The sequence below is a fragment of the Lynx canadensis genome, chromosome B2 (genome assembly GCF_007474595.2).
Source record: "Lynx canadensis isolate LIC74 chromosome B2, mLynCan4.pri.v2, whole genome shotgun sequence".
NCBI lineage: Eukaryota > Metazoa > Chordata > Mammalia > Carnivora > Felidae > Lynx > Lynx canadensis.
Genome location: NC_044307.1, coordinates 81,269,329 through 81,288,129, shown reverse-complemented (window position 1 = coordinate 81,288,129; position 18,801 = coordinate 81,269,329). Strand labels below are relative to the sequence as shown.

The 18,801-nt window shown below is 41.8% G+C and overlaps 1 protein-coding gene across 5 annotated transcripts in view; it reads left to right on the top strand.

Annotated features, from left to right (window-relative positions):
• Positions 1 to 18,801, top strand: part of BACH2 (BTB domain and CNC homolog 2) — a 356,180-nt gene that overhangs the window by 212,042 nt on the left and 125,337 nt on the right. The window contains exon 4 of one of the 5 annotated variants that reach the window (XM_032593219.1): positions 619 to 802. The exons of the other annotated variants lie outside the window; for them this stretch is intronic. The gene's annotated coding sequence lies outside the window, so the exon portion shown is untranslated. The remainder of the gene's footprint in view (positions 1 to 618; positions 803 to 18,801) is intronic. 5 annotated transcript variants of the gene reach the window in all.

The following is an 18,801-nucleotide window of genomic DNA, read 5'->3' as shown; positions in this document are numbered from 1 at the left end:
TTAATATATCTGTGGCTCGTGACTGAAAGATGAATGAATGTGCTCAATTCACGTACTACATTTTGCCTTCTTGCTACAGAAGTCGAGGGGTGCTTTGATAAATATCCGCGATTGTTGAATGCCCAAGCTGGCTACAGGTGTGGGGAAGTGGTATAGAGTACTTTGATCCTCCTCAGGAGAAGGAGATGCTAATGTGGATAATAAGAATTTGCTTCTTTGTCTTCAGTTTCGGTTTGACCGCTTTGCTTCACTGAGTCACACAGCATTCACTCTTCGGTGATGGACATGTCATTTAAGCCTGAGACTGTCCCTTGGACTGTTTATGACATTGTATCTGAATTTCCCTTTACATTAACAGCCAGCATTTGTCATAAAACTTCAAGAACACGTTAAAAGTTATTTGGTTTGTAGTTGACATTGAGATTAACTTTCTCTAACCTAAACCAGTGAAAACCAAAATGCTCCTCACCACATAAAAGTTTTGCTTTCGCTGTGTTCAGACCCCTCCCACCTTCTTAGAGCACAGTCATTTGGAGCCTAGTTTGGGGGCGGTGTGGTTGTATCTCCGTGGTGTATGACCCACTTTTTCGTAACACTTAATTACCCGTGTTTTTACAGCACTAGTCAGAAGGTCTGACAAGAGTGGACTATAACCCAAAAAAGATTTTCTGATACACCTCATCAGGGCTGCTCTTGTACCGTGCGTTATCGGAAGAAGGTGTTAGCTCTGCAGGGCATGTGTTAACTACCAGAGGATGACGGAACATTTCCTCTAGTTTCTGGATAATGAGCAAGCACACAGGTAAAGAAAGATGCCTTTCTCAGAGTTGCCTCCTTTCGCGTCTTAATTATTTTGTTGAATTGACTTTTAAATATTGATCACTACCTGCATATGTTTGCTGTTGAGGTTTGCAGAGGGCTCAGAAGAACAAGCATTTTAATTGCTACCCTGGGACCTTAATCATTTAACTTTTCATTAAAAGTCTAAGGAGAGAGTCATCGAAAATAGACTCTCATCTCTATCCTCTCTACGCCCCTAGAAAACATCCTCTTCGTCAATGTGTTTTTGTTGTTTGCTCTCAAAGTGTCTGTCTCTCAGTATCAGCTGCTTGGCGGGTGTGGCAGCCGTGTGAGTTAATGCTTGGTGAGCTGCCTGAGATGCGGTGGGGACTGTGGACAGGGCAGGCAGGGAGGGGAATGCACAACAGGGAAGGGAGATGGCAAGGAGGTAACCGCCTCGGTGAACATTGTCCAACTGCAAACTAAAGGCAGACTGAGGAGCAGCAATATTGACCTCACTTGGGTAAGATCCTTTACGAGAGCCTGCTGTGCTTTAGCAACATTTATGTGTCTGATACCATTTTCGTTCATTTGAGGAACTTTTAAGACGTTGGCATTGTCTCAGAACAAAATGTTGTAGGTATCACCTTCCTGAATATACAGAAATGTTTGTGGGTGCATTTCTTTGCTGAAGGTTGGTTGACATGCGGCTCGCAGCAGGTTGGTGCCCGTGCCTTGCGAATCACAACTGCCTGTGTGCTGAATGGCATACCAACGTGGAGTCTCGGAAAATGCCCATAGATAAGTCAATGTTGTTTTCCCTGAAAGTCCTGATACAGAAAAAGAGTGAAAGTACCAACACTAACTGGAAAAAATGTCACACGTTTTAGCCTCTTTGCATCCCTTGTTAGGACAAACCCTGCGTTGGGTTTTTTACATTTGTGAACTTGTGCGGTAGGTGGAGCAGTGTGGGTGGCCCAGAAAAAGTAGCGGTTAGAATAAGATTTTCCATTTATTGCCCTTTGTGCATGGCTAAAAATAAGATTCATACAAATCAGAATATGTAGTGCAAGCACAATCACTCTGTTAATTCTGATGACTGGCTTGCCCACATCTTTGCATCTGTCTGGTAAGTGGTGCGTTGGGAAATAAATGTGACTCTGTTTAAGCAGCAAGAGGCAGCCAGGTTTTTGCGCTGTTTGTCTACATGTGCTAGTTTATCAGCATTTTCCCCTTCTGAAGGAAGAAAGACTCGACTCATACATAAACAAATTGTGTCGATGGAAGGCTGAAAGAAGTGATAGAATCCTTGAATCTTTTTTTAAAAAGTAATTGCCTTGTTTGAAATGCTCTTTTAAAACATCATCTTTTTGACTCATTGTTAGAAAGTTGTTTCTTGAAGACTCGCAGCACGGGAAGGGGAGGATTTCTTAGTGGTGTGGCCAAGAGATTAGCAAAGCCTCTTGTTTGTGGACTGATGGGGTCAGTGGGGAGGGAGGACAAGGATGAGTGCGTGCCTGCTCTGGAGGACCCTCCTTGGACACAGATGTTGGAGGAGCAGTTAACCAAGTAGAAACTCCTCTTTATCTGACTGCTGAGTCTACTGCAACCACAGTCAGTGATAACGTGCCAGTTTGTGGCTAGAAGAAACACCAAAGAGAGGTGGCGTCAGCGTTCACAGGGAAATTTGTACCTTGGTGATCCCGGTGATGGTGCTGTCCCCATTCCACTGGCTGAGTGGCTGTGGCATTTCCAGAGAATGAGAATGTCTGCAAGTGTTTTGAGCCTTTCAGTTTGATGTAATTTGCGAAACGAGATGAGTCAAGAGGGCAGTCATTCCAGAAGCGTCTGGAAATTGAAGACTCCAGATCACATTCCTCACTGGCATCTCCAACTGAGGCAGATAGGGTGAGGCATGGTGGTTAAAGCAAGGCAAGAGCTTTGGGAGAAAGAGGACTCAGGACCAAATCTTAACTTAGCTACTTGCTGACCTTGATCTGTTTATTTAACCTTTCCTAAGCCTGGATGTCTTTATTTGAAAAAAGGAACAGGGATAGTACCTACCTCATAGGGTGGTTGTGCAGATTAAATGAAATACCATATATGAAGTACAAAATGAGCACTCAAAAAAGGAACAGGGATAGTACCTACCTCATAGGGTGGTTGTGCAGATTAAATGAAATACCATATATGAAGTACAAAACCAGCACTCTTCTTTGTGCCATTGTAAAATATGAACGTGCTGGAGAATTTCGGGGCATTTGGGGGTTCCCCTGGATGCCTGGGGTACAGATTTTGGAATTAAATGGACACACGATCAGCCTCTTGTCCAGTGTTTCTCAAACAGAAAGCTGCAGGTCATTTACAGAGTAGTTTGGTTCTTCACAGGTTACCGATGCCATCTGGGGGATCATTTCTTTATTTTGCCGTTAAATCAGCACAATGTAAGCCTCTCTTTCCTTTTAAGGTTGGTACTGTGTTGAGCATATTCAGTTATTTTTACCTTCTCCCTATGTTTTTTGTTTAAGCATGGATATTTCAGCTCTAACATCTGTGCATGTTAAATTGTAGTACCTGCTGATGTACATTATGAAAGAGAGAGTGCTGTTTTAATCCAGTGCAGTTTTATTTATTTTATTTAATTTTTTAAATTTTTTTAAGTTTATTTATTGTTGAGAGACAAAGCATGAGCATGGGAGGGGAAGTGAGAGGGAGAGACACAGAATCCGAAGCAGGATCCAGGCTCTGAGCTGTCAGCACAGAGCCTGATGCAGGGCTCGAACTCACAAACGGCAAGATCATGACCTGAAGTCAAACACTCAACCAACTGAGCCATCCAGGCGCCCCAATTAAGTGCAGTTTTAAATATTTCAGGTGGGACTGGGCAAAACTTCAGGAGTAGTTAGCTTCCATGGTGGTGTAATTCTCTACAGAAAATATTGCATCTGTTATAATTCTGATTACCGGTCAGTCCTAGAGATGACCAGATACTGACAGGCAGAAAACAATTACTGTCACTTCTTTCACTTTATTATTTTTAATAAGTTATTTACTGTTTAATGGAGTGTATGCCTGCCCTTCTCAGAGTCTTTCTGCCCACGAAAATTTTCCATTAAAAAAATAAATACATTGGGACACATGACTGACTCAGTCAGTAGAGCATGCAACTCTTGATCTCAGGGTCATGAGTTCAAGCCCCACGCTGGATGTAGATCTTAGTTATTTTTTTTAAGTAAATATACTGTATATTTCATCATAGAATCATAATTGTGTAGGCATCACTTAATTTCTTTGGTTAACCTTTAGTATTAGATGCTAAGAGTTGGCATCAGACTCTTCCTTCAGCATCCTCCATGACCTTCGTGGGATGCAGTTTTTTCATTTACCAAATTGAAAAAGAAATTTGACTGTACCTTGACTTTGCCTCACCTGGGACCTGACAAGAAGTGATAAATGAGATCAATAAGCTAAGGAATTAAAACATGGTCCTGATATAAACAGTGCCAGCTAGGTTTTAATTGATGTATTTTGCTAGTTGGTTGTTCTTGTTGTTGTTGTTCTTCTTCTTCTTCTTTTTTTTTTCCTCCACATTTTTTTTAATGGTCTGTCCTGTCATTCCATTCACAGATACAACTTCTGGCTTGTAATTTCCATATCAACATTATCGTTGTGGCTTCTGGGTTTTTTTTTTTTTCCAACGTTTATTTATTTTTGGGACAGAGAGAGACAGAGCATGAAGGGGGGAGGAGCAGAGAGAGAGGGAGACACAGAATTGGAAACAGGCTCCAGGCTCCGAGCCATCAGCCCAGAGCCTGACGCAGGGCTCGAACTCACGGACCGCGAGATCGTGACCTGGCTGAAGTCGGACGCTTAACCGACTGCGCCACCCAGGCGCCCCTGGGTTTTTAATGTTAGTACCCAACAGACTGGGGTGGAGATGTTTCTCAGGTCAACTCCACCAGTAAGATCTGTCTTTTATTAGAATGGTACCCAGCTTCTTACAGTGTATCCACACAATGCTGCTTTTTAAAGTTTTTCTGTTGGATGGAATGGAAGAATGCTTTTTAGGCAGAGCAAATCATTCAGGGTAAGTTAACAAAGTTCTTGGCATTGCAGTCATAGCTTTAGTCCCCTCCATGAACACATACATACACTCCCCATTATCTTTTCCTGCCATATTGTACTTTGCCAGAGACTGACGTTTCTGTGAAGACCATAGACAAGAGAAGATGATAAGTTAGGCTTTAACTGTGATTTCCTCCCACACCTTCATAAGAAGTGACGGAGACTCTGAAATCCGTCCCATTGATATACCGTGTGCTTCTTCCTGGATAACAGCCAGTTTTAACCTATCCTTCATGTGCAATTTGAGGGTACTGGCTGGGCTGAGCTCATTATTCCTTTGGTTGAATAATGTAAAGCATTTGCAATGGAGATTTACTCTAATGATGTATTTTAAGTGCATGTCCGCATTGCCAGTTTAATGCACTCAGTCATGGAATGCTTTAGAGTTTATTGCTAATGGATGAATCCTCAGGAAAATCGGAATTTTCAATAAGATTGACATTTGGAGTGAGAAATATAAATCTAATGAGAGCATTTTAACCAAGGTTTGTAATTAGGGCTGAATGGAGTAAATTTGTACGTGCATACTACAGAAGGGCACAGCAGAAGGTGAAATTGCACGCTCTGCTGTGAATGAGGGATGAAGGCTGATGTATCAGTGTCAGGCCACGACACTGTGGAGTATAAATGACACTGTCACCAGTGCCGCACAGGCTACCAGGGGAATTCCACTCCAGTAAATTACATTACTTAGACAGACCTGACGGCATTGTGTCGGAATGAGAGAGGGGAAGAGAAGGCTGTCAGCATCCAGTGGAAGATATTACAGTACAACTGGCTGCAGGGATGGAAATCACTGGTCTCCATTCTACCTGGATATTTTGTATTCATTGTTAATTAGTTTACAGAAGTTACAAATGTGTTCGTGTAAAAGCACATCGTATTTACCTGGGGTGTAGGTTATGTGGTCAATCACAAGGGAATAACTGTAAGTTAATTTGTATAAATTGGTTGGTGTGAGACTCTCTTTTTTGTTATTTGTACCTGGGTGCATTAGATATTCAATATAAGCTTGCCTTTCTTTTCTTTTAGTGAGGATTCAGCATACATTGTTACCAGGTAATCATCATTCTCTCTGTAACATTATTTCTTTTCAAACCCTGCTTTAATAAGAACATATGTTTCTTTAATCCTCTCCTAACACTGTTTCCTCTCATCACCTTCCCTCCCTAAGGGAGACAAAGTGTACTGGCTCATAGCATTTCGTTTTGTGAAAGAGCTCAGAGTTAAGAACAGTCGATTCCTAGAGTGCAGTTTGTGGAGAAAAACTATTTTTTCACTTCTATTTTCTTTCATCCCCCTGCAGTGAAGTGAGGCCACCCCTTTTTTGGTCCATCTGCCAGGCTATCTCTAGGGAAGTATTAGGAGGAGAAAATAAGAGCATTGATTGTACTGCTGCCTTCGGAGTCCTTGAAGATGTGCTCGTCACCTTTGTCTGGTTTGACCTCCAGTGCCAGTTCTTGAAAAACCTAATTTCAAGGTACTCTAGAATTAACATGGTCACTTCTTAACCAGAAAGTAAGTGTCTTCTCCTCAATGGATAGAGATTTGGAACAACATCCATTCTGGCTTTCTTAAATATGCTATACTTTGTCCTTAGTGAAATAAACCTGATAAGCATCTCTGATCATGTGTTAGCAGGAAGAACACATCGTTTTCTGCAGAATGTCTCTGTAAGACTTCCAAATGACAGGTTTTAAGCAATCCTTCAGAAATAGGACACAAATAGGTAACGGTGACAATAATAATACCTTAGACTTGATTTTTATTCTTTCCGAAATATACTCTATCCATATCTATCATCTGTGTGATTTACTCTTTATTTGGTAGCCATAGTTACAGTCTTATTTTATTCATCCGAGCATAAAACTTAGAACCAAGGTACTTGGGAAACTAGTTTTGAGGGTGGATAGGAAAAACCTAAGTTAACAATAAGATGGTTCTGTTTTATGTAAGGTACCATCTTACATAAAAATGTTAGTTGATGATTCTAAAATAAAAACTCAGTGTAAAAAGCATGATATAAAATGTCTTAGTGCCATGTGCTATCCTCAGCATACAGACTGTGCTTATAGACTTTGCTTTATTTACTAAAGCTGTACAAAGTCTAGGACTCTGCTGTATGGGAAATGAGAGTCTATCCCTAAATAAACTCACTAGAATTTGTTCCTTTTTTCTTAAGTTTATTTTGATGGTAGTATATGCCTTATATCGCATATTTTCTTTTTATCCATGACATCGATTGGGAACTCACAAGTGTTTTGTTGTTTGCCACAGTAGTACGCATGCAACATATTTCTTTGTCCTGGCCTCTTGGTGCAGCGTGCTCCCAAACTACATCTTTGAGTTTTTCTGAACTGAATCCTGATGGAAGAAGTGTAACAGCATCTAGAATGGAACTAGTTTAGATGCTTCTCCATCCTATAGAGGTTCCTTTGTTCCTGCCTACCTACCCATGTCTGACTATATTCTCTTCTTTTTCCTACATCAAAATTGGAAAGGAAGAAGGGGGAGCTCCTTAGGAGGTATAGGTCTGTGGAGAATTGTGAGTACTCATTCAGAAGCTATTCTTAGTTCTGAGAAATATAATGAACTTGTGCTTTGAGTCCTGGTGAATCTCCCATTAACAATGCCACTGTCATCACCACTTCTCTGCCTGATTACATTTTCCCCAAAGACTACTGGTTATTTTTTTCCCCTAACATTCTGAATGGAGTGTCTTTTGAGTGAAACACACCTTGGAAGGAATTGGGTCTGGTTACCCAGCAGACCTGCCTCTTTAATAGTTCGTTGGGTGATTCTTAGTTGTCTTTTTAAGTGCTTCTAGTTTACATTACCTTCAAGTCTGCTATGTAGAAGAAACTGCCCTGTAGACCTTGATTTACTTGTCAGAAGTCACCCCATTTACATTAGCGCTTCGCTTCCATTATCATTATGGTGTTTCCAAATGACAACCACTGCCACATACAGCCGTGTTCCCCGAGTTCCCAGTGCTGCAGAAAAAGAGACTTTTGTTCTGACTTGATGAGGAAAAAAAAAAGGCAAACAACAACACCAGTTCTACCACCAGAGATCCTATAAAGACGTGTTCAAGTGAACAATAAGGTCGTTTGTTCACATATGACATCAGGATATAAGAATTTAAACAATAAGACCCCTTGTGAAATGTGGCAAAATATGCACCACAAACGTTGTGAGTTTCTCTGTCTCGTGGAAGGCAGTTTTTACATGGGCTTCAAAAAAACCCATTAACGTATAAACTACCCTTTAAAAAAAGAAAAGAAAATCACTTGTCTCACTATAACATTAAAGCAATTTCTGTTCTAAGGAAAGCTGAAATGCATTCATTTATATAAAGTGCATGCACTATAATTTATTTTAAAAAAAATACAGTACTCTATTAGGAAATGCAGTGCCTCTTCCCCCCTTCACCTGAAATAGGAAATCCATCGTTTTGTCAAGACACCTCTTCCTTTGAATAATATTTATTTCTTCAAAATGAAAAAAAAAATCCTTTAAATGACTTAGATTCCTGATGAAGTTTTAAGGCTTGATAACAATTCTCAAATCCTTTGACACTGGTGGAGCATGAGGAGGAAAGAAGACTGCTTTAAATTGCAATTTTAATTGAATTTACTTTTATTTGAACCCTATCCTTTTTTGCTTTGAGCCTTAGAGGAAGGTTTGGTATATTTGCAAAACCCCAATAGGACTATGGCAGAAAGACGCAGAGATCTCCGTGACAGCTTGGATCCGGATCTCTGACAGTACCTCAGAACGATTCCTACTTTGATGCTGGTGTTTAAAATGTGACCTTCCAGGATAACGGGGAAGGGAGTAGCACGAATTAACTGGTCAAAGGTGCTCCATTGAGCTGGCTTACTATTAAACTGTAAAGACTTTCAAGTATTTGCAGATGGATGTATGTACAGCATCCTTGCAGAATCCTCTTAATTGAAGAAATGTTTCATCTCTATCTCTGTTGACAGAAAAGATTGCCTACTGATAATTGCTTTGCTTAAGTGTCTGATAATATGCCAGGAATGAGAGCATTCTGTGTTGGGTCATCTTTAATTATGCATGTACCACCTGTCAGCTCTAAATCAGCACCAGATTAGATCCTCATGGAGTCAGTACAGGGAGGCTTGGGAGGAAGCTGAGGTGATCTCTTTTAGAAGTAACAAAAATAGATAGTAGTAAACATGGCTTATAACCTGCAGTTTTGTTTTGTGTGTGTTTTTTTTTCAAGAGAACCTCATCTTCATTGTTCTGGACCAGGCATAAGCTATTGGTACATCTAAAAACTGTTTGAAACCTTGCCCAAGCTACCTCAAGTAAAGATAAATCACTGCAAGAGAAGATGGTAGCCCCATCTGTTGCATTTCCTTTTTGCTCCTTCTCGTCATTGTAAATGAGCCAGGGAAAAGCTCAGAAACATTTTTTATAAGCTATGTGAGGACAGGAAATATGTTAACGATGTTAGATTTCATACATTTCAGGGGTTTTTTCAGTAGTTGGTTGGCTTTTTTTAGAAGGACAAATGTGGGTTGGAAATAATGCTTGTTACCCTCTGTCAGCTTTTGATAGTTTTATTCTCACTTTTCAGGGCTGTTTGGGACTTTCTGGTGGGATGTTTAGGGTTCTTTATGAAAGGTTCTGTTCTCTCTTCTATGGATTTGTGAGAGGTGTTTCTCTTTGTTCACCTGTCAGAGGTTTAAGGGGAGCCTTGAGTTACTGTACACTTTCCAGAGGAGGGGCTGGAGGACCGAGAGGCTGAAGGCAGAGAAGGAACAAGCAGAAGGAAATAGCAGGTGGGAGAGTTACCACGTCTTGAGTTTCTTGAATTCCCCTGCCAAGGTGAGGTTCCTAGCCTGTCTGCGTTCCAGCCTGAGAAAACAGCCTTGATAAGAGTTTGTGAATAATAACCTTAGAAACAAGACTTCAGAGATCCTTAAATGCCTTATTTCAAACATGACCGGCTAGAGGCACTGAAGAGAAAGACAGGTCAGCTGATAAAGGGGCAAAGAGCTCTGACCCCCGTGCAGGTCTCCCCGAGCCCCATAGTCCACCTCACAGCTCTGAAGGAACCTTGGCTGCCTTTGAATACTTGAGGCGCCATTTGCTTTTCTACCCCAATCAAACAGTCCGCTGATGTAGAAGTACCGTCTCTGAGGGGCGCCTGGGTGGGTCAGTTGGCTAGCGTCCAACTTCGGCTCAGGTCGTGATCTCGAGGTTCATGGGTTCAAGCCCTGTGTCAGGCTCTGTGCTGACAGCTCGGAGCCTGGAGCCTGCTTTGGATTCTGTGTCTCCCTCTGTCTCTCTGCCCCTCCCCTGTTCCCGCTCTGTCTCTCTCTCTCTCTCTCTCTCTCTCTCTCTAAAAAATGAATAAAAATAAAAAAAAAATTAAGATAAAAAGAAGTACCGCCTCTGAAAAGAAGAGCAGGCTCAAAATACTTATGACCATACCATTGCCAGTGCTTAGGCTATTTAACGCTCACTTTATACTCGTGGTACACAGGTGTTGTAAGAAGAATTTTGAACTCCATACAAAGGATACTTCTTAAAACAAGAGAACATAGTTTATCCTAGGCCTTGACAGAAAAGAACATCTGAGAGGGAAGCGAAGCCAGAGAAAAATTGAAAAAAAGAGGAACGGCGAGGCGGGGGAGGGGAGCAGTGCTGCCGTGTTCTCTCATGCCAGCTCATCTTTGCAAAATCTTTTCCATCTACCTGGAAAGCTCTTCCACTCTCTCCACCTGGTTAACTCTTACTTTGAGTCGTTCCAGTATCCTCTCCAAGAGCTTTCTTTGCTTCCTTCAGGCTGCATTAGCTGCTCCTTCTCTGCGATTCCACAGGACAGTCCCCACCTCCTTCACAGCACTCATCATGCCTTACTGCAAGAGATTGTTTATGTATCTTTCTTCCCAACAAAGCGGTTGCTGAAAAAGCTAACATTCTCCTAATTGTGACAGTAAAAGTCACATGCGCAGTGAAAGAGTAGTAATGATTTCATTGGACTCCATAATCCTTAGAGCACATTAACTGTGTTTTAAACCATTTTAATAGTATCTGTGGCAAGGGAAACAGACAAACTTGAGTATACTTCATGAACAGGGATCGGGAATGGAAAGGGCATCAGAGAGAGTGTCTTATAACCAGTTTGTGAAGGAACCGAGGAAGGTTAGACTAGAGAAGAGAAAAAGAAGGGGAGACATAACAGCTGTGTTTAAAGACTTTGTCACTCTAGAAAAAGCAGAACCAAAAGGTAGAAGTTATAGAGAAAGAGACTTGGATTCAGAACAGTAATTTTCTTGTGGCTAGAACTAGCTGGCAGTGGAACCAGTAGCCCCATTGGGTAGCAGTGAACCCCCTCATTATTAGAATGAGAATCATTATCTTTTAGGGCCATATTTGGGGGCTGCTATAAACAAGATTGCTGTACTGTCTGGGAGCATAAACCAAATAACCGTTCCATTGTGGGGGGTTGTTTGTTTTTTTCTTTTTTATTGGAGTATATTTGGCACACAATATTATGTTAGTTTCAGGTGTATCACACAGTGATTCAGCTTCTTTATACATTATTCTATGCTCACCACAAGTGTAGCTACCATCTGCCACCATATAACACTATTAAAATATCATTGACTATATTCCCTGTGCTGTGTCTTTTATTCCTGTGACTTATTCATTCCATAATTGGAATCCTGTATCTCCCACCCTCCTTCCCTCTGGCAGTCATCAGTTTGTTCTCTGTATTTATAGATCTGATTCTGCTTTTTGTTTGTTTGCTTTAATGTTTATTTTTGAGAGAGGAAGAGAGTTCAAGCAGGGGAAGGGCAGAGAGAGAAAGGGACAGAGGACCTGAAGTGGGCCCCGTGCTGACAGCAGTGAGTCCAGTGTGGGGCTCGAAATCACAAACTACTAGATCATGACCTGAGCTGAAGTCGGATGCTTGACCGACTGAACCACCTAGGTGCCCCTGTTTTGGTCTTTAGATGCCACACTTGAGTGAAGTCATATGGAATTTGCCTTTCTCAGTCTGATTTATTTCACTTAGCCTAATACCCTCTAGGTCCATCTGTGTTGTCGCAAATGGCAAGATCACATCCCTTTTATTGCTGTGTAATACTCCATTAAATATATATACCGCATCTTCCTTACCTGTTTGTCTCTCAGTGGACACTTAGGTTGCGATTGTATCTTGGCGATTGTACATAATGCTGCAATAAACATAGGGGTGCACATGTCTTTTTGAATGAGTGCTTTTGATTTCTTTGGGTAAATACTCAGTAGTTGACTTATTACATCATATAACCATATGGTTATTTTTAAGGCTCAGAGTCCCCATTCCATGCAGAGTCACAGGATGACCGTGGGACATCAGCCCAACCTCCATGTGGTACCTTGTTGGTCTGGTACTCAGCCTACACAGACTCACAAGTTACAGGCTGAAATTGGCGATGGAGTGTTGTTCAGGGAACTGTCTACTTCCTTAGGAAGTCCATATGGTAAAATAGAAGGGTCACTAGATTGTGTCCCAGCTCACATGCATCCTGGCCTCTTGCTAGCTGTGAGTGTGAGTGACTCCCTCAAAGCCTCAAAGTCTCCATTTCTTGCCATACAAAACAAAGAATGTTCATTTCACAATGTTGTCTTAAGGCTTAAGTTAGATAAGGGAGTCCTCCATGGACAGCAACGTGCTGTCCACAGGTGGGTACTTGTCCAGAGCCTCAGCTCCATGACTGACAACCTGTGAACTCAGTGTTGTCCCCAACACAATGGGCGTAACTGCCTTCCTTTCAGGGTTGCTGTGAGCAGGATGTCTAAGTGTAAAAGCACAGCACCTGCCACAGAGGAGGCGTTCCTGATGGTCAGCCTCATTTTACCCTCTGGAGCTGGGAGACTCGGAAAAGGACATCCCACCTCACCCACCTCTGCTGCTCAGGTCCTTGGAAGGTTCTCTTTGACCTGCCTCTGAGACTCAACCCACTGCTCATAACCTCTCCTGTTGCCCTGTCATCTCAGCATGGAGCCACCTCTAATTTTTCTTGTTCTTCCTTCCTCTTCTACTTCCATATCTTCCCAAGATTCTTTTATTCTTTTTCCCATCTAATTTCCCTTTCTGTCTTTTTTTTTTTCTGCATTCTGGATGGGATTGTTTTAATAAGCACAAAGTTTAAAGTATTATTTTCTGTAATATTTTGTTTAAGAGGTTTTATATAGCTGGGGGTGGGTGGGTGAGGCCTGTTTCATTTTCTTCTGAATTTGCTTAAGGTTATTTTTTTTAATGTTAACATTTTCCCATCCCTCCATCCCTTGGGCTTGTAGTCATTAATTTGCCAGACATACAGCAGCTGAGTGTCTTTATGACGTTGCCAGAGTTAGGAGAGTGTCGTTCACAGGGAACCTAACCCATATATTAACTCAGACAGAGCAAATTGCTAAATAAAGAGCTCCAGAATGCCAATTTGATTCTCTTGTTCCCAGCCTTTCCCATTGAAAGGGGTTGCTGAAACAGAAAAAGCAATGGGCAGGGGAGGGGAACCTTCCACCATTCTACGGAGTCAGAAATTAGAACACTGCTGTCCACATTCAGACAATTCCTTCATCCATCTATCCATCCATCCATCCATCTGTCCTGCCATCCACTAAGTGCTCAGGAAATAGGTGCTTGTCTGAAACCCAGCATAAGGTCCTGGGAAGACAGTAGGTGAGTGCTAGAATCCCTGCCCTCAGCCTTCCTTCTCTATCCTCTGCTATTTGAGCCACTAGACTAGTGGCTCATTTCATCTGCATTTCTGTATTCCCCGAAGTCCTCACAGGATCTAGTGCAATAATGCGTGAATGACAGTAAAAGCTGCAAGATGGAGGAAGAGAAAGAAGGAAGGAAGGAAAATAGCCAAAGAAGAAAGGAAATTGTATTATATGTAGTGCCAGGGGTGTAAATTGGTACATGCTGTAAGTGCAATTTAATGATTACAATGAGCATCCAGGGAAACATCACTACATATGGAAATTTGAATAAACTTTACAGGGAAGTGATGCTAATTATCCTCATCTATGTAGAAGTCAAAATGTAAGCTACACATTCTCTAGGCACATCCCTTAGAACACACCTTTCTTCTGATTTTTCTCCCTTTAAGCTACATTGCTTGTTATTTAGCACAAAAGTGTGACTTTACCCCTCTAGTCATTTCTAATTTTTAAATCAGAAAACTGAATTATTTCCTTTCCAAGGAAAGTAAAAAAAAAAAAAAAAAAAAAAAAAAAAAACAATCTATTTCCCCCCCCCCCATCTCTTGCTGATCATAGTATTTTGGGGGGGGGGGGGTGCCTTGACCTGGTGGGAAGAGGATTGCTCTTGTTCTCAAGTCAACCAGTGGCAGCTGATTGATGTACTCCTTTCCACTGACTTCCGGGTGTTCGTGGGAGGGGCAGGAGGAGAAATACCTGCCTTGTGTGCACCCCGGGGTTGTCCTTACAATCAAGTGAGAAGAGATGTATACAAAAGCACTTTGAAAATGAAGGTGCTAGATATGTAAGGAATTTCATTATGAAATATAACAATGTCAGTTATATTTCACAGTATATTTATGTATTTCTAAAATCTTAGCCCAACACTTGAGGTCATTTGCTGTCTGCGATTTAGTCAACTGCCAGATTCCATTTATTTTTTTTTTAATTTTTTTTAACGTTTATTTATTTTTGAGACAGAGACAGAACATGAACGGGGGAGGGTCAGAGAGGGAGGGAGACACAGAATCTGAAACAGGCTCCAGGCTCTGAGCAGTCAGCACAGAGCCCGACATGGGGCTTGAACTCATGGACCGCGAGATCATGACCTGAACTGAAGTCGGATGCTTAACCGACTGAGCCACCCAAGAGCCCCTGCCAGATTCCATTTAAAAGAAACTTGCAACATCCTAAAAGAGAAATAATTTCCTCCTTTTTTTCCTGAAAGTCCTCTGGACCTTTGTCTTGTCCACAAATATATGTATTTTTTTCATAAACCAATGCAAAGATATTTGAGCTTTAAACTCCCATTCCTCTAACTTTGTATAAGACTTTGTTCCTGTCTTCACTGCCCATGCAGGGTTGTGTAAAGCTCAATCCCTACCAGCAGAGTTCACAGTCCAGCAGAAGATATAAGACATACATAAATAGCTATGACACAGGTAGCAGGTGCCAATTTATTTCATAGGTAGAGCTGGGAGGAAGCGCATATCTGGTGGAGATAACTAACCTGTTAAGCAGGATAAGGAGAAAAGAAAAAGCAAGACACATTTGAGAATCCTAGATTTGTCTTACCATGTATCTTTTATTTGTCTTATCCCTCTTGTTATATTGCAGGATCCTTGAAGACAGGGACTTTCAGTTCATCACTGCTATATTCAGTGGTGCCTGGTGTGTTTATAAATAGTAGATCTTAGTGAATGTTTGCTTGAGCAAGTGTGTTCTGTATTGTGTCGTGCTTAATTTCAATCTCAAAGTCAATATTCCCATTTTTAAGCTCATTACCTTGATTCTGTATATAAATGGCTATTTTGGACCTTTTCAGAATTTTTTTTTTAACTCCGCAGAAGAAAACAAACAAATGATGACCTCGGGAACATAGTCTTACATTCTAGAACATAGAATAAGGAAAGTTTTGTTTACGTTTGGAGTGCAAACCAAATACAGAGAATTCAAAAAGCTCTCCCTGCAATAGGAAAAGTGACTTCTGGAGCTCCTGTTTGTGTGTGCAGTTGGGTGTCTCTTTTAGCAGGTTCAGTTAGATCATATAAACTCTTTTTACCTAGCAACCTACATGATACAGTGATTTAGCCACTAACATTATATTTATTGCTAGATTTGCTGGATTCCCACATTCTTTACTAGAATTTATACTAGAATTTATAAGCTCCACTAGTGAAGAATTATTTGTTAAATTCTCTCCTGTGTCCTTGGGGCCTCAAACTATGCTTGGCATGTCATAGGTGCTTAATAACTATTTGCTGATTGAATGATCGAGTGTGTCAAGCCTTATGGTAGACTCTGAGGACTAGAATGGTGAGTAAGGGACAGTCTTTGCCCCAGGAACTCCATAATCTAATGAGGAAGACAACACACGAAGCCAATAATTAGTATAGAATGTCGAAAAGGAATGATAAAAATATGCAAAGAATTTATTTTCTATTATTTAAGTGTTGTTATCACCTTGAGACAAGAAGTATCAAAGAACAATCAGCTTTTGTCACCGTCCTTTCCTTTTGTTTGATAAACCTTTATCCTAAATTGTCAAACTTCTTGGGAGGTAGAGACCCACAATAAGCTCCAGGATGTAATCTATGCTCAGAGTTGCATAGAGAATAGACATGCACATCAGACTTCCAAGTCAAAGCCACCTGCCGTGTAAAGACAGACACTCCTGGTTTGAAATTGCTCTTTCCAGCATCCGTCCTAGTCCAGCCTCCTTTGCAGTTCCTCTTAGTCTCTCTTCCCTGTTGAAGTTTGGTGTTCCATAGCTGCCTACAGTTTTAGCTACCATGTAAATGCTGAGAACTCGACTATGTCTTATTCCAGGCTCCACTTCCCTCTGGAGTGGTGCTGGATACGAAACTGCCTTGCCAGACATTCTGAAAGGATTTTATGTTCAGTCTGTCCAGACTGGAGCTCGTAATTTCACCCTCCTTTTCCCTCTGTCAAGAACAATCCCTCCATATCCACCCATCAGACTTCCCCTACGTGCTCTGCATCCAGGGAGTCTCCTCGACTGCCCATACTACCTTGAACTTCTGTGAACCATGTCCTTCGTGGTCCCCTGCTTCAGTCCAGCACCAGCCAACCCAACCATCTTATCTCCAGCCTTTCCCACGCCCTTTCATCTATTCCACATGAAGCCAGAGATATTCTTCTAAATCACAGATAGGAACCAATATATTAGAAACTCTTTTTTTTTATTTTTATTTATAAAAAATTTTTAATGTTTATTTATTTTTGAGAGAGACAGAGACAGAATGCAAGTGGGTTAGGGACAGAGAGAGAGGGAGACACAGAATCTGAAGCAGGCTCCAGGCTCTGAGCTGTCAGCACAGAGCCCGATGCGGGGCTCAAACTCAGTAGCTGTGAGATCATGACCTGAAACGAAGTGGGACACTCAACCGACTGAGCCACCCAGGCGCCCCTAGAAACTCTTTAACATAGCCTGTAACGTCTTTTGGTTTCTCTAGTTTCATCTCCTGCCACGCCACTCCATCTTCATTTCTATGTTCCAGGGGTCTAGCATATTACATGGGTTCCATGCATGTTTACTGAATGAACCAGTCAAGCCAGAGCTGAGACGAGGAAAGGGCACTTAGGTAAGAAACCTAACAAGTGAAGACAGAGGTAGGAATCTGTGTAATGTGTTCAAGAGAGACCAGTGGCTCAGAGGATTTTGACTGGAGACCAGAGGCTATAGATGGACACTTGCACACCTTGCCCTTTGGCAACAGCAAATGATTTGAGGTTTCTCTATGTACCCTGTGGTTTCACACTCTCATGCCTTTGCCACTCTCTTGGACCCTCTCCATCTCATCCATCTGACACCTGGCAGGCCACCTCCTATATGAGGTCGCCACTAACCTAACCTCCCTGCAGATGGTCTTTCAAGGCTGAAAGTGCAGTGATTTAGCCACTCACCTTGTACTTACTCTGGGCTTAATAGGTCCATTCTTTACTGGAATGTGGAAACTTCACTGATGCATAAATATTTGCGTTATTCTCTGATGAACCCCCAGTGTGCCACCACTGTGTCCGCACCTCATGTCCAGTCATTTATCACACTCTATGGAAATGATTTGTGTGTGTCTGTTGCCCCTCAACCCCCACCCCAGATGGGAGACAAGGGACCATGTCTTATGCATGTGTGTATACCCACTCTTTGAAACAGTGTATGGCACGTGGCAAACAAAACTCGGTGGAGGTTTGGCTGAATGAATAAGCAGATCATCTTATCAGTCCGTGTTCACGGTTCATAATGAACTTCAACTCGCCTTCTCCCTGCCCACCCACACTGTTCCCCAGGCATGATCAGTTCTTTCTCTATAGCCTTTTACACATGCCCCCCCCCATTGCTCTTGCCACCCCCTACAATGGGCATGCATTACCTCATGTCTGTCCTTGGATTTGTCTTTCACCCCCATGCCACTCTGCATGCTGTCCTTGGTTTAATCTGTCTCACATGTCACTTTGATCACATCATTTGTCTAGTTGCGATCCTTCAGCAGCACCTCATTATGTACGGGAATGATGTCCAAATCCTCACCCGGGCATTCAGGCCACTCCACTACCTGACTAACATTTACAGCCTCACTTCACACCTCTCAAGCCAAGCTAAATTCCATTGCATTCCACAGATGGGCTTTACCTTTCATCTGTGTTCTTTCCACATGTCGCTCTCTTTTCCTGGAAAGAACATCCCCTTCCCCTACTTGTCAAAATCATAGTCATTTTTTACTACCAAACAAAATGCTATTCTCACTCTCAAATTCAGAGTGACTGTTCCAGCCCAGAGTGATTTTCCTTTCTCTACACTATTATAACGCTTGGTCTCTACCACTCATGTGCTCCCTACTTCATGTTGCTTTTATCGGACTTAGGGTTCATGTGAGTGCCTACTCTGTTCGAGGCACGGTACCATGCAGTCATCTGCCCTTTTTATAATTCTACTTTTTATTTCTAACTGTATAATTCTACAAAATTTCTAATTTTATAATTCTACTCCAGCCAACAATGTTCATGATTTGTCCAAAGTCACATAGCTAGTAAGTAAGGATGGAGCCAGGCTTTGAACCCCTAGTCTGCGTTACTGCAAAGCCTGGACACTGCCCACTCTAACAGCAGCCTGACTCATAACAGGGGTTGTCTTATGCTTCC